The following is a 13,163-nucleotide window of genomic DNA, read 5'->3' as shown; positions in this document are numbered from 1 at the left end:
CTATACTGTGAGGGTCCATGACGATTAGTAGTGACTTACCTGGTGGAAACAGGATGAGGCACAGTGCTGACTGTAGGGCTCATTTTGGAGAACAAAAAGCTGCATCTCAGTCTGGAGACTACTTGAATGTTGCCTCCTTTTTTCTACAGTATGTTTAGTGGATGTGAAATTTTGGCAATATTGGTAATAAAATAGCTGTAGGAGCTGATTTTTTCCCATAAAAGATGGAAGTCACTTAAGGCACTGGGGTTAGGGTATGTTCTGTATGGCATGGATGTGCTGTGTGGTAGGATGAATACCTCTTTTGCTGACTATGACACCAAGGTTGTTGTTAGAGTTTGCACTTCCAGAGTTAATGTTTTTAGCATGCAGTGTTTAGTTTAGCGAACAGTGACAGCAAGTTTCTAAGATGAACACTGTGGTCCGCCTGTCACAATGATGTCATCAAGATAATTGCAGCCTGAAGGAATGTCCTGTATTAACTGTTCAGAATATCACTGGAAAACTGCCAGAGCACTTGAAATGCCGCAAGACAGCAGTTATACTAGCAGAGGCGAAAAGGAATATTTAGCACTTAAAAGTTCCTGAGATTCCAGTTATAAAGGTAACTGCAAGTATGCATCAGATAGATTGAGATTAGTGCAGCATTCACTATTTTTCACTTTTGGAAACAGGGCCTCCAGATGTAGAAACGGGCAAGTATCTATGACTACCTGGGCATTTATGGCATTAAAGTCACCATGCAGTCAGAGAGAACCATGTTTTCTTTATAATGACTAGGAGAGAAGCCTATTGGCTATTGGCTGAGTGAGACAGGTATAGCTCCACTAGTTTGTCTAATTCACTTTAGCAGCTTCCAGTGGGATGTGTGGGATTGTATGCACACGCACTAAGTGAGGTAAAGCCCCCCATTGTAAATGAGTTTTCTCTTTCATGTCATTGGCTTTGCCTAACCCTGGAGTGATTAGGTCTGAATACATGGCAGTTAAATCTTCTATGCCTGAGAATAGAATCTCAGAGGACACCAGGCAAACATGTTGCGTAATTGAGAAACCAAACTGTTTGAATGCATCTAAACCAAATATGTTTTCTGCATTACTGAAATTAACGACAAAGAAAGCAGGTTTTAATAACGAATTTCATTTGTAAAGATTCTTTTCATGTGTAGTTCACTGCCATCATAAGTAGTTACTTTTGTGTGAAACAATTTTAGAGTTGGGGAAGCTAGCACAAAATAGATATTATTATTTGTAATAGATGATGAAACACTAGTATATACTTCAAAAGTGATAGCAGTGCCACGCATTTGTAACATTAATAATAGTTTTGCATATTTATCTGCTTCCAGATTTATTAAAGCTTTTATGTTGTGCACTGCTTCAGTCTGTTTACATGATTGGTTTTGCAAGAGGAGGAGGTTCAGTCTTGGGCTCACCTCTCTTTCTATTCCACCAAGTAGTGGACAACTTAAGCACCCTCCTATTAATGTGACTATCAGTGCCACAAGTAAAATAGGTAGCCAACCAGTGTGGGCAGCAGGAGACAGAATGTTGTCTGAAACAATTTGGGCAAGAAGGCAAGTGACGACTAATAATTTTTTTATTTGGGTTGATTGCTAGATAAGTTCTCTGAAGTGGAACTAAGACTAGGGAAAGAGTATTTGGATGTGCGTGAAGTTGCACTACTCTGACCAGCTTCCTGTCGTGCTTAGGGAAGGGAAGTTTTGGGGGACTAAGATGTTAACCAAAACAGTCTTACTGTGCCTCATTTTTCCCTGTAAGGTTATGAGGTGCGTTTACTATTGCCCTTTTGGTGACTGCAGACACTATGTGTGGATTGAGCCTCCCATTGGCTTTCTGTTTCCTGTGTGAATTCGAAAGTCTAAGCCATTCTAAGCACCACATCCAAAGAAGAATCAGAATTCCATGAAGCTTCAGTGCCCATTTCCTTATGTGGCAAACATCTGATGAGTAAATCCCCCATCATGGAGTCTGCATACGAGTTTTGCCATGTTCCATTGGCACGCAAAAGTTTATGACAGTGACACTGATCCTGAAGATCAGTGACCTGGTCGTTACAGGATGTAGACTGCTGTTTGCACATCAGTAAAATTCTAATCTATTCCACACTTCTCGGGATTGGCAACCATAGTGATACAAAAGCATTTTACAAAATTCAGCAAAAGACAAACTATCATGATTCTGCGTGGTAGACAATTTACAGAGCAAGCAAACACACTGTGATAACTATGAAAGGAAAGAAAATGATCTTTTTAGATGTGAATCAGCTACCTTGTAAGCAGTGAAGTGATGGTTGAGATGACATGAATGTTTTTCCCAGTCGTCAATGCTGTTGATAAATGATGGAAATGGCAAAACTGCCACAGGTTTCTAGTTTTTGAAAGACAATACTGTAAGTTGCTGTAGATACTGTTCCAGTAGTTATTGATCAAGCTGTCATTGCTCCTGCTGTTGTAGTAACCACTGTTTCATAAATTCCAGCTCCATTTTACCTGATTAGTCAATAATAGTGATCATCACTATCTTAGTTGCACTTATGAACACAATTTATTGAATGTATGCACATGCAAAGTGTACACACAGTTGAACCAAGCACATGCAGGGTTGACTTGACATTATGAGAACACAGCTGGCTGAAACAAAGTATGTGGAAGTCTAGGAATATAAGAAATTGTTGTTGTGTTATAGCAGGCTAATGGACCAGATGTTCCACAGGTGCAGTCCCAGTAGGAGTGACTGCTTTGGGCTTGGCAGAGCCCTTAAACATGTCTGGTAATTGTGTGGTCCTGCGACATGACATGACTTGTGGTGCGGGGTTTGGCGTATGCTGATAATGCTGCTTACAGTGGACTCGCATTGATTCCAAGTGCCACTTGGAATGAGAACCATGAGTGAGAGTTGATTTCTGATAGTTGCAGAATTCTATATCACTGTCAGAGATGGTTGCAGTAGAGTCCTTAAAAAACTGCTCAATAAATGTGTGAACAGCTGCTAAAATATTGTCAGAAGACTTCTCATCCATTTTGTAATTCTGCACTACTTGGAAGGCAGTGCCACTTGGCAAACCCAAATATAAAAAGCTGGACAGAGTTAATAGAAAAAATGAGCAATGTACAGAAGATTATGTACAATACTGCCTCTAATAAAGGCTGTTCCAAAGCTACGCCTAAGCAGAGATAATATCGAGTACCCACCAGGCAACCCATTTGCACACTTTCTGTATGTAAATGAACCACTTTGCCACCAGTCTCTAGATGCTCGTCCAGAACAGTATGATCACATAGGTTACGGGTCAGCTGCCTTGACTACCTGCACATAATATGTTTGATTACCCCTACCAACTGATGCCCATGGTCACCCTGCTGCCCACAACCTGCTTTAATGTATAGCTCACATTGTGAGGGGGAAATATTCATAACATCCAAAGCATTCCTAAGTTACGCATGCACACTTCGAGGAATTAAATAATGAGCACCTTAAGGAGCCCAGTCATTTATAGCTCAGTATGTGTTAAGTGAATCTGAATATCCGATTCTGTGGGCATGTAAGGGCCATCAATTCACAGTAACCACAAGGCCTGGCACAACTCAAGAACTACAGTTTGGTGTGGAAGTGGAATACAGTGCATTGTAGGGAACAGGGATCTTGACTGAACTGCCTGTATCTCTGTGCTGAAATAAGCTGCTGCTATGAGGTGTGTTGGAGTCAGCTCTTCATGCAAAATAGCCACTAGCAGGCAACTCAGGTACCTCCTGCACCATACATTTAGCAGGTGTGCTTGGGTATAGCATATTTTACCTTAGCTAAAAGAGAGAGGTTTATCCCATCATTTTGCTTAAAAACACTCCCAGGAGTTTGGCTAAGCATTTAAAGAATCAGAATGTATTTAATGTAATAAAAAACTATGATTTCTGAGAAGAGTTCATGCTTAATGCCCAGAAAGATCTGAATGTTGATCTGTAAAATCTGTTGAGAGATTGCATTAAGAATCCTAGTGCTTCCCTTCAACCAGGCAAATCACACAGTCACATTGTCGCAAGTGTATTGTTTTGCAGTACTACCAACTACATTTGAATCCAGTTTCCAATATACCGTGCTGCCATTGGTTTCATGAGTTAGGATCAACTATTATACTCAATACAGTCTTGACCATTTCATTTTGTTAAGACACAACATTAGCAGTAGGGCTAGCGACCCACTTCACATGGAATTACCAAAGTCTTGCTACAGTTTTTATCATGAAAATCGTCTAATGACTAATTTTACCTTTCAGCACTCAATCTGATAAATGCAGACATTTTAATATATTTTCCATACACAATTATTAGTAATAATTTAACAGTAATAATTACATCAATGGAAACATAGAAAAATCTCATCTAGGGAAATAGCTCATTTGAAATGTTGAGAGTTTCAGAAGTGGCAATGTTGGGTTGCATAATGCAGGCAAAAGCCTTTTTTCTACAAGTTACTGACAAGCTGTTGTGATCATGACTGAGAACTTAATTTGCTGTGCAATGTGTTTTGCAAACTATTATTTGTGCATTTTTCTGTTACCCCTAAAGCATTCTGAAAAATCTGTGAAATGTTGACTTTATGAAGGAATGTACTGGAACTTAAAGCTCAATTTAAACACTATCAAAAATGAATTGTAAGAGGGTTGATGCATATTACGAATGACATCACACACTGACACAAAATGTTTGCGTGCACTGCTCAATATATAGTAATTAGTTGCAAAAGCACAGTAATCCACAGACAATAATCCCCACCATACAGTTATACTTTCTCCTTGTATGTCTCGTAAAACAGTGTGATCAGTTGTATGGAATACACAAAAACCAGGCATTTTTATATGTTTATGTCCTTCAGTGCATGTGATAACAGGGCTAGAGTTGCTGCTTGCAAATATGCTGCTAAGTATCTCGGTCAAAATCATGTGGACAGAAATTTGTTTCTTCATCTGGAGATTCACGTTAGAAATAGATTCACTCCTTTCTCCATCAACGAAAACAACTGTACTCCAGCTAAAGAAAAAGCCATTCTTCAAACTATATGCCAAGAACCACAACAAGGTACAAATAACATAGCAAGGTTATGTTGCATGGTGAAGGGCTGTGTACCTATCATTATTTGTTAACGTACCACTAGCATCCTGAAGACCACCTTCTGCAGATAGTTTTTTGAGTGTTCAACAACAATATGGAAAGATGTAACTGTGTTATGAAGTTAAGAAGGGACTCACAAATTATGATTACAGTTCCACATAGGCTGTGGAATATTTAAGAACCAAAGAAAATTTGTGCTAGACTGAGACTTAAACCTGTATTTGCCACTTGGAGCAAGTGGTCACCTTTTCTTTTTTAACAACTTTGGCTACCTAGGCACACTTCCAGGAGTGGCCCAAACCTCCATTTGTACTGGTGCTTTCTCTCCATTGTGCTCATACTATAAAGCTGTGATTCCAGCACAGCAGGAGGCACTGTTTTTCTCTTGTCGTTGCCTGAAATATTCTACAGCTGTTGCAGAACCATAATCAGTTTTTTATGTTCATTCTTAATTGAATGCAGCTGTTGATCATCAATGCAGTGTCTCACGCTGCATTGCAGTGTATTACGAGGATTTCAGAGAAGCACAAGCCAGAGTGTCTCTAAATTTTTAGAGATATAGGGAGGTTGCTTTGAGAATCTCCTTTGAAGACAATGTATGTTTTGTCAGAGACCAGCTGTCATTGATGCTGTATTTATATTATTTTAGCAAATTCCTGATGTATTACACCTGTTCACTCATATTGAATGTACTAGTATGTTTAACATCTTCATAAGCATGTCTGATAAATGAACGACATGTTTACTGTTAAAAATACTGTAATTGTGGGATATAAACAATTTAAATATGAGGGATAATGATTAAGTTTTAATTATCACCTCAGAAAATCAAGCTGTGACCATGAAATTGTGTGATGGTGTTAGTTTTGTTCTACATAGTCACTCTTAATATGACACATTTTCCTCTGTGATGGAAGATTTGGTGCAGACCTTCATTGTACAAGTTTGCACATTTTGGCTGCTCAGGAAATGTTGCATCTCAAAAATCATCTCGTCATCATTCTGGAAATGCCTGCCATGCAATGGTGTCTTCATTTGAGGAAAGAGGAAGAAGTCACTGAATGCCAAGTGTTGCTCAGTGATATGACACATATCACAATGGATAACCATGGACAGAAAGAAAGAATACATTGGTATTCCATCCAGTTGCCTTCATTTACTGCAGAAACGTGTGTGTACAAATTAAGTTAACATTGAATTACATGTTTATTTCTTCATACCATGAACACTTTGAATATTTTGATAAAATATAATAGTATGTAGAATTGGTATTGATTCTGGGGCAGTTTAGCACTAGCTCTTGGGAATGTAATATTCCAGCACCGCAAGAAACTATGTATCAACAGATGTACTTGTCAAACAGGTGCTCTTCCCTCTCACCAAACTTCAACCATGGTTTGACTCAAAGTCGGCAAAGAGCTGCTGATATAACTTGCATAAAGTAACTTTGTGATTAACAGTTAAACTGGCAGAAGTAGGGTGGTGGGTGGGACCTACAGCATTGTCAGTATGTAGCCTGCCACATTTAATAAGGTTCTGCATTTTACCAGTGAAACAGGCACTACAAGTATGTGGCACATGACAAATACATGTTCAGTGGCAGCCCTTCATTACTTAACTCGCTGAAACATCAATGACAGTCATTTTAGGCTGTACTCTTGTTGGTCGCAAGCCATAGCTATAACCTCAGTAACTGCTTGTAATATGCAACCCCCCTCCCCCCCCCCCCCCCCCCCAAAAAAAAAAACAAATAAATAAATTACGTGCGTTAATGAATACAGGAAGCCATTCTGTAGGACCAACCACATTGGAGGCCAAGCTGACGTGCAGTCCCTGAAGATGGCAGTAGTCATTCCAGTGATTGTAAGCACAGCACAACGTATAACTTATCTGGCCTAATAATATTGTCCAATCCAATACGGCCTTGTTATGTTGGCATTGCAAATAGCTGTAATGGTAAACTACAAATGACACCCACTTGGCAAAATATTTCAGAGGTAAAAATGGTTCCCCATTTGGATCTCCAGGGGGGACTACTCAAGATGATGTTGCCTTCAGAAAAATTCAAAACAAGTATTCTACAAGTCTGAGCATGGAATGTTAGAATCCTTAATCCATTAGATTGGTTAGAGAATTTAAAAATGGAAGTGGATAGGTTAAATTTAGGAAGAACAAGAATTTTGGTTAGGTAAGTACAGAGCAACAAAAATAAAATCACGAAGGGGCAGTGTAAGAGTACGTATAATAATAAGAAAATAAGACTGTGGGTAAGCTTCTAGGAACAACTTTGTTGTTGTTGTCTTCAGTCCTGAGACTGGTTTGATGCAGCTCTCCATGCTACTCTATCATGTGCAAGCTTCTTCATCTCCCAGTACCTACTGCAACCTACATCCTTCTGAATCTGTTTAGTGTATTCATCTCTTGGTCTCCATCTACGATTTTTACCCTCCACGCTGCCCTCCAATGCTAAATTTGTGATCCCTTGATGCCTCAGAACATGTCCTACCAACCGGTCCCTTCTTCTTGTCAAGTTGAGCCAAAAACTCCTCTTCTCCCCAATTCTATTCAATACCTCCTCATTAGTTATGCTATCTACCCATCTAATCTTCAGCATTCTTCTGTAGCACCACATTTCAAAAGCTTCTATTCTCTTCTTGTCTAAACTATTTATCGTCCATGTTTCACTTTCAGAAACGACTTCCTGACACTTAAATCTATACTAGATATTAACAAATTTCTCTTCTTCAGAAACGCTTTCCTTGCCATTGCCAGTCTATATTTTATATCCTCTCTACTTCGACCATCATCAGTTATTTTGCTCCCCAAATAGCAAAACTCCTTTACTACTTTTAGTGTCTCATTTCCTAATCTAATACCCTCAGCATCACCCGACTTAACTCGACTACATTCCATTATCCTCGTTTTGCTTTTGTTGATGTTCATCTTATACCCTCCTTTCAAGACACTGTCCATTCCGTTCAACTGCTCTTCCAAGTCCTTTGCTGTCTCTGACAGAATTACAATGTCATCGGCGAACCTCAAAGTTTTTATTTCTTCTCCATGGACTTTAATACCTACTCCAAATTTTTCTTTTGTTTCCTTCACTGCTTGCTCAATATACAGATTGAATAACATCGGGGACAGGCTACAACCCTGTCTCACTCCCTTCCCAACTGCTGCTTCCCTTTCATGCCCCTCGACTGTTATAACTGCCATCTGGTTTCTGTACAAATCGTAAATAGCCTTTCGCTCCCTGTATTTTACCCCTGCCACCTTCAGAATTTGAAAGAGAGTATTCCAGTCAACATTGTCAAAAGCTTTCTCTAAGTCTACAAATGCTAGAAATGTAGGTTTGCCTTTCCTTAATCTATTTTCTAAGATAAGTCGTAGGCTCAGTATTGCCTCACGTGTTCCAACATTTCTGCGGAATCCAAACTGATCTTCGCGAGGTCGGCTTCTACCAGTTTTTCCATTCGTCTGTAAAGAATACGCGTTAGTATTTTGCAGCTGTGACTTATTAAACTGACTGTTCGGTAATTTTCACATCTGTCAGCACCTGCTTTCTTTGGGATTGGAATTATTATATTCTTCTTGAAGTCTGAGGGTATTTCACCTGTCTCATACATCTTGCTCACCAGATCGTAGAGTTTTGTCAGGACTGGCTCTCCCAAGGCTGTCAGTAGTTCCAATGGAATGTTGTCTACTCCTGGGGCCTTGTTTCAAATCAGGTCTTCCAGTACTCTGTCAAACGCTTCACGCAGTATCATATCTCCCATTTCATCTTCATCTACATCCTCTTCCATTTCCATAATATTGTCCTCAAGAACATCGCCCCTGTATAGAGCCTCTATATACTCCTTCCACCTTTCTGCTTTCCCTTCTTTGCTTAGAACTGGGTTTCCATCTGAGCTCTTGATATTCATATAAGTCGCTCTCTTTTCTCCAAAGATCTCTTTAATTTTCCTGTAGGCAGTATCTATCTTACCCCTAGTGAGATAAGCCTTTACATCCTTACATTTGTCCTCTAGCCATTCCTGCTTAGCCATTTTGCACTTCCTGTCGATCTCATTTTTGAGACGTTTGTATTCGCTTTTGCCTGCTTAATTTACTGCGTTTTTATATTTTCTCCTTTCATCAATTAAATTCAATATTTCTTTTGTTACCCAAGGATTTCTACTAGCCCACGTCTTTTTACCTACTTGGTCCTCTGCTTCCTTCACTACTTCATCCCTCGGAGCTACCCATTCTTCTTCTACTGTATTTCTTTCCCCCATTCCTGTCAATTGTTCCCTTATGCTCTCCCTGAAACTCTGTACAACCTCTGGTTTAGTCAGTTTATCCAGGTCCCATCTCCTTAAATTCCCACCTTTTTGCAGTTTCTTCAGTTTTAATCTACAGTTCATAACCAATAGATTGTGGTCAGAGTACACATCTGCCCCTGGAAATGTCTTACAATTTAAAACCTGGTTCCTAAATCTCTGTCTTACCGTTATATAGAGCCTAATCTATCTGATACCTTCTAGTATCTCCAGGATTCTTCCATGTATACAACCTTCTTTTATGATTCTTGAACCAAGTGTTAGCTATGATTAAGTTGTGCTCTGTGCAAAATTCTACCAGGCGGCTTCCTCTTTCATTTCTTCCCCCCAATCCATATTCACCTACTACGTTTCCTTCTCTCCGTTTTCCTACTCTCGAATTCCAGTCACCCATGACTATTAAATTTTCGTCTCCCTTCACTACCTGATAATTTCTTTTATCTCATCATACATTTCATCAATTTCTTCATCATCTGTAGAGGAGCTAGATGGCATATAAACTTGTACTACTGTGGTAGGCATGGGCTTCGTGTCTATCTTGGCCACAATAATGCGTTCACTATGCTGTTGGTAGTAGCTTATGCGCACTCCTATTTTTTATTCATTATTAAACCTACACCTGCATTACCCCTATTTGATTTTGCATTTATGACCCTGTATTCACCTGACCAAAAGTCTTGTTCCTCCTGCCACCGAACTTCACCATTTCCCACTATATCTAACTTCAACCTATCCATTTCCCTTTTTAAATTTTCTAACCTACCTGCCCGATTAAGGGATCTGACATTCCGCACTCCGATCCGTAGAACGCCAGATTTCTTTCTCCTGATGACGACATCCTCTTGAGTAGTCCCTGCCCGGAGATCCGAATGGGGGGACTATTTTACCTCCGGAATATTTTACCCAAGAGGACACCATCATCATTTAACCATACAGTAAAGCTGTATGCCCTCGGGAAAAATTACGGCTGTAGTTTCCCCTTGCTTTCAGCCGTTCGCAGTACCAGCACAGCAAGGCCGTTTTGGTTATGTTACAAGGTCAGATCAGTCAATCATCTAGACTGTTGCCCCTGAAACTACTGAAAAGGCTGCTGCCTCTCTTCAGGAACCACATGTTTGTCTGGCCTCTCAACAGATACCCCTCCATTGTGGTTGCACCTGCGGTACGGGCATCTGTATCGCTGAGGCACGCAAGCCTCCCCACCAACGGCAAGGTCCGTGGTTCATGGGGGGTAGGAGGAACAACTAGTGAACTCATTATCATAGCCCAAATATGTAAAAAAAAAAAAACACACACACACACACACACACACACACACCTTAGCACAAGTTTGTTTGGCTCCTGGTTCTGCAGCTGATGAAAAGATTGAAACATCATGTGATGAGATAAATTAATCTTGCAGTTAGTTAATAGAGTCACAAATTTGTGATGGAGGACTGAAATTCAAGTGTAGTAAAATAAAGATAAGGGAAAATAGAGAACTGACTGAGACAAAGAAACGAAAGGGTAATCAGCCTCGTACAATTCTGTGCATAGCATAATTTAATCATTGCTGACACTTTGTTTAAAAACTGTGAGAGGAGGTTGTACACTTGGAAGATACCTGGAGACACAAAATGATTCTAAACGGATTTTATAATGGTTAGTCAGAAATTTTGAATCCATGTTTTAAACCACAAAACATTTCCTAGAGCAGATGTGAAATCTGAACATAAATTGCTGATTATGGAGTTGGGGAAAGGTAGGAAATTAAGGAGATTAGGCTTAGATAAATTAAAAGAACTAGAAGTTGTTGATAGCTTCCAAGGGACCAATAGGCAACAGTTGACTGAAACCGGGAAAGAAATAAAAGATGAATAGGTAGCTTTGAAAGGTGAAATAGTGAATGCAACACAAACACCTACATGAAAAAGACAGATCCTTTTCTAAATCCTTGGATAACTGAGCAGATGTTGAATTTAACTGACAAAAAGAAATAAATATAAAAATGCAGCAAAATGAAGCAGGTGACAGGGAAGGAATACAGACTTCTGAAAATGAGATGGTCAGAAAGTGCGAAATGGCAAAGAAGGAATATCAAGCAGAGACATGCAAGACAGAAGAAGCATGCATGACTGTAGGAAAGATAAATACTGCCTATCAGGAATTAAGTAGTCCTTTGGAGAAAAGAGAAGCACTTACATGAGTATTAAGAGCTCAGTACTACCAGCACTAAGCAAAGTGAAAAGTGAAAGCAGTATAGAAAAGGAAAGTTCAGGATGAAATAACAGTAATATGAAAAGGATAGAGCACCATGTAGAATAAGCACTGAGTCACAGACAGGCACAGTGAAAACACAAAAAACATTTAAGCTTTCAGACAAAAAAGTCCTTCCGAAATAGAACACACACACACACACACACACACACACACACACACACACACACACACACACTTACACATTCACAGCTCATGCACACATGGCTACTGCCTCCAGCCACTGGGGCTTAATAGCTTGTATCCTGTTTATCCCAACAATATGACCTCAAAAACTTTTATCCCTCTATTGCAAAATGTGATATAGTTTTGTAGTTATTCTTTTTTATTGCAGTCTGCTTAAAGTTTGGTTTAACTGTTGACAGTGATCTTCCCAACTCTTAGGAAATAATAAAAAATCATTTTTATATACAATTAATCATTGTACCTAATTATCCCCTCCAGACCTATCCGAAGTGCGAATAAAAACAGTACAGAGATGTTCAGCCGAAAAGGCAATATTTTAAACTGGTAAGCATTATCTTCAAATAAAGAAGCTGTAAAAGGTTGGCCCCTTCTGTAGTGACACCTGCCCATACCCAAATGTTAAATCCACTGAACTAAAAAATTTGGCTTTCTCACACTTTGATAACTCCTCAGTAGTGACAGGCCTGTCCCATTCAGTTTCAATGTCCCACTCTGGTAGAATGATGCTTAAAACCACACCCTATATATTGTATGATGTCTGTGAAGTACAGTACATTCCAGTAGAGAAGAAACTTTCAGTGGTAGTATAGGCAACGTCAACCAGATGTACAACACAGAACAATGATTGTTATTGTGCCTTAATTGCCTAGAAACAGTCAAACAAAACTCCACTTGCTCTGGCCAGTATCTTGTGACAACCTATTAGTCACAAATCTTCCATCAGAATGTATATCACAAGCTCTGAGAGGATTCTCTATATGCTTGTGGATCTGCCAGGTGCATCCTCTGTGCACTAAATTATTGTGTAGGCAATCATAGTGCCTTGCCTATTGTGAGTGAGCCCAACGACAGTGGGTTGTTGTCCTATTCACGAATGATTCCCAGTTTATCTTGCTGTGTTTCCCATTGTTTATTCATTTGGCGTGTCTGCAGGACATTCCACAGTCTCGCAAATATTGTGGAAAGTGACCAACGTAATAATCCCTGTGTTTTTGTCTGTTGCATGCAGTGGATAGGGATGAGATCAGTACTTGCAGAATGAGGACATCACGTGCCCAGTGGTCAATTCACTCCCTTGATTTAAATCCAATTGAGCATATATCTGGGATTCCATAGACTTAAAATTGCATGTGAGGGCATTACATTTCATATTGATACTTTGTTTGCCACCTGTGGATGGGTGTCATATATTGTAAGTGCCACTCACTAGCCAAGGCAAGTTTTCTGGTATACCCATCTGTATATATAGTTTGTCATATTTTTTTAATGCTTGA

General features: G+C 39.5%; 1 protein-coding gene across 1 annotated transcript in view; it reads left to right on the top strand.

Moving 5' to 3' along the window:
- LOC124712650 (WD repeat-containing protein 44) overlaps positions 1 to 13,163 on the top strand; it is a 161,051-nt gene that overhangs the window by 80,970 nt on the left and 66,918 nt on the right. The window lies entirely within an intron of this gene.

This window comes from Schistocerca piceifrons, chromosome 1, assembly GCF_021461385.2.
Source record: "Schistocerca piceifrons isolate TAMUIC-IGC-003096 chromosome 1, iqSchPice1.1, whole genome shotgun sequence".
Classification (NCBI taxonomy): domain Eukaryota; kingdom Metazoa; phylum Arthropoda; class Insecta; order Orthoptera; family Acrididae; genus Schistocerca; species Schistocerca piceifrons.
This window is presented reverse-complemented; position numbering and strand designations above follow the sequence as displayed.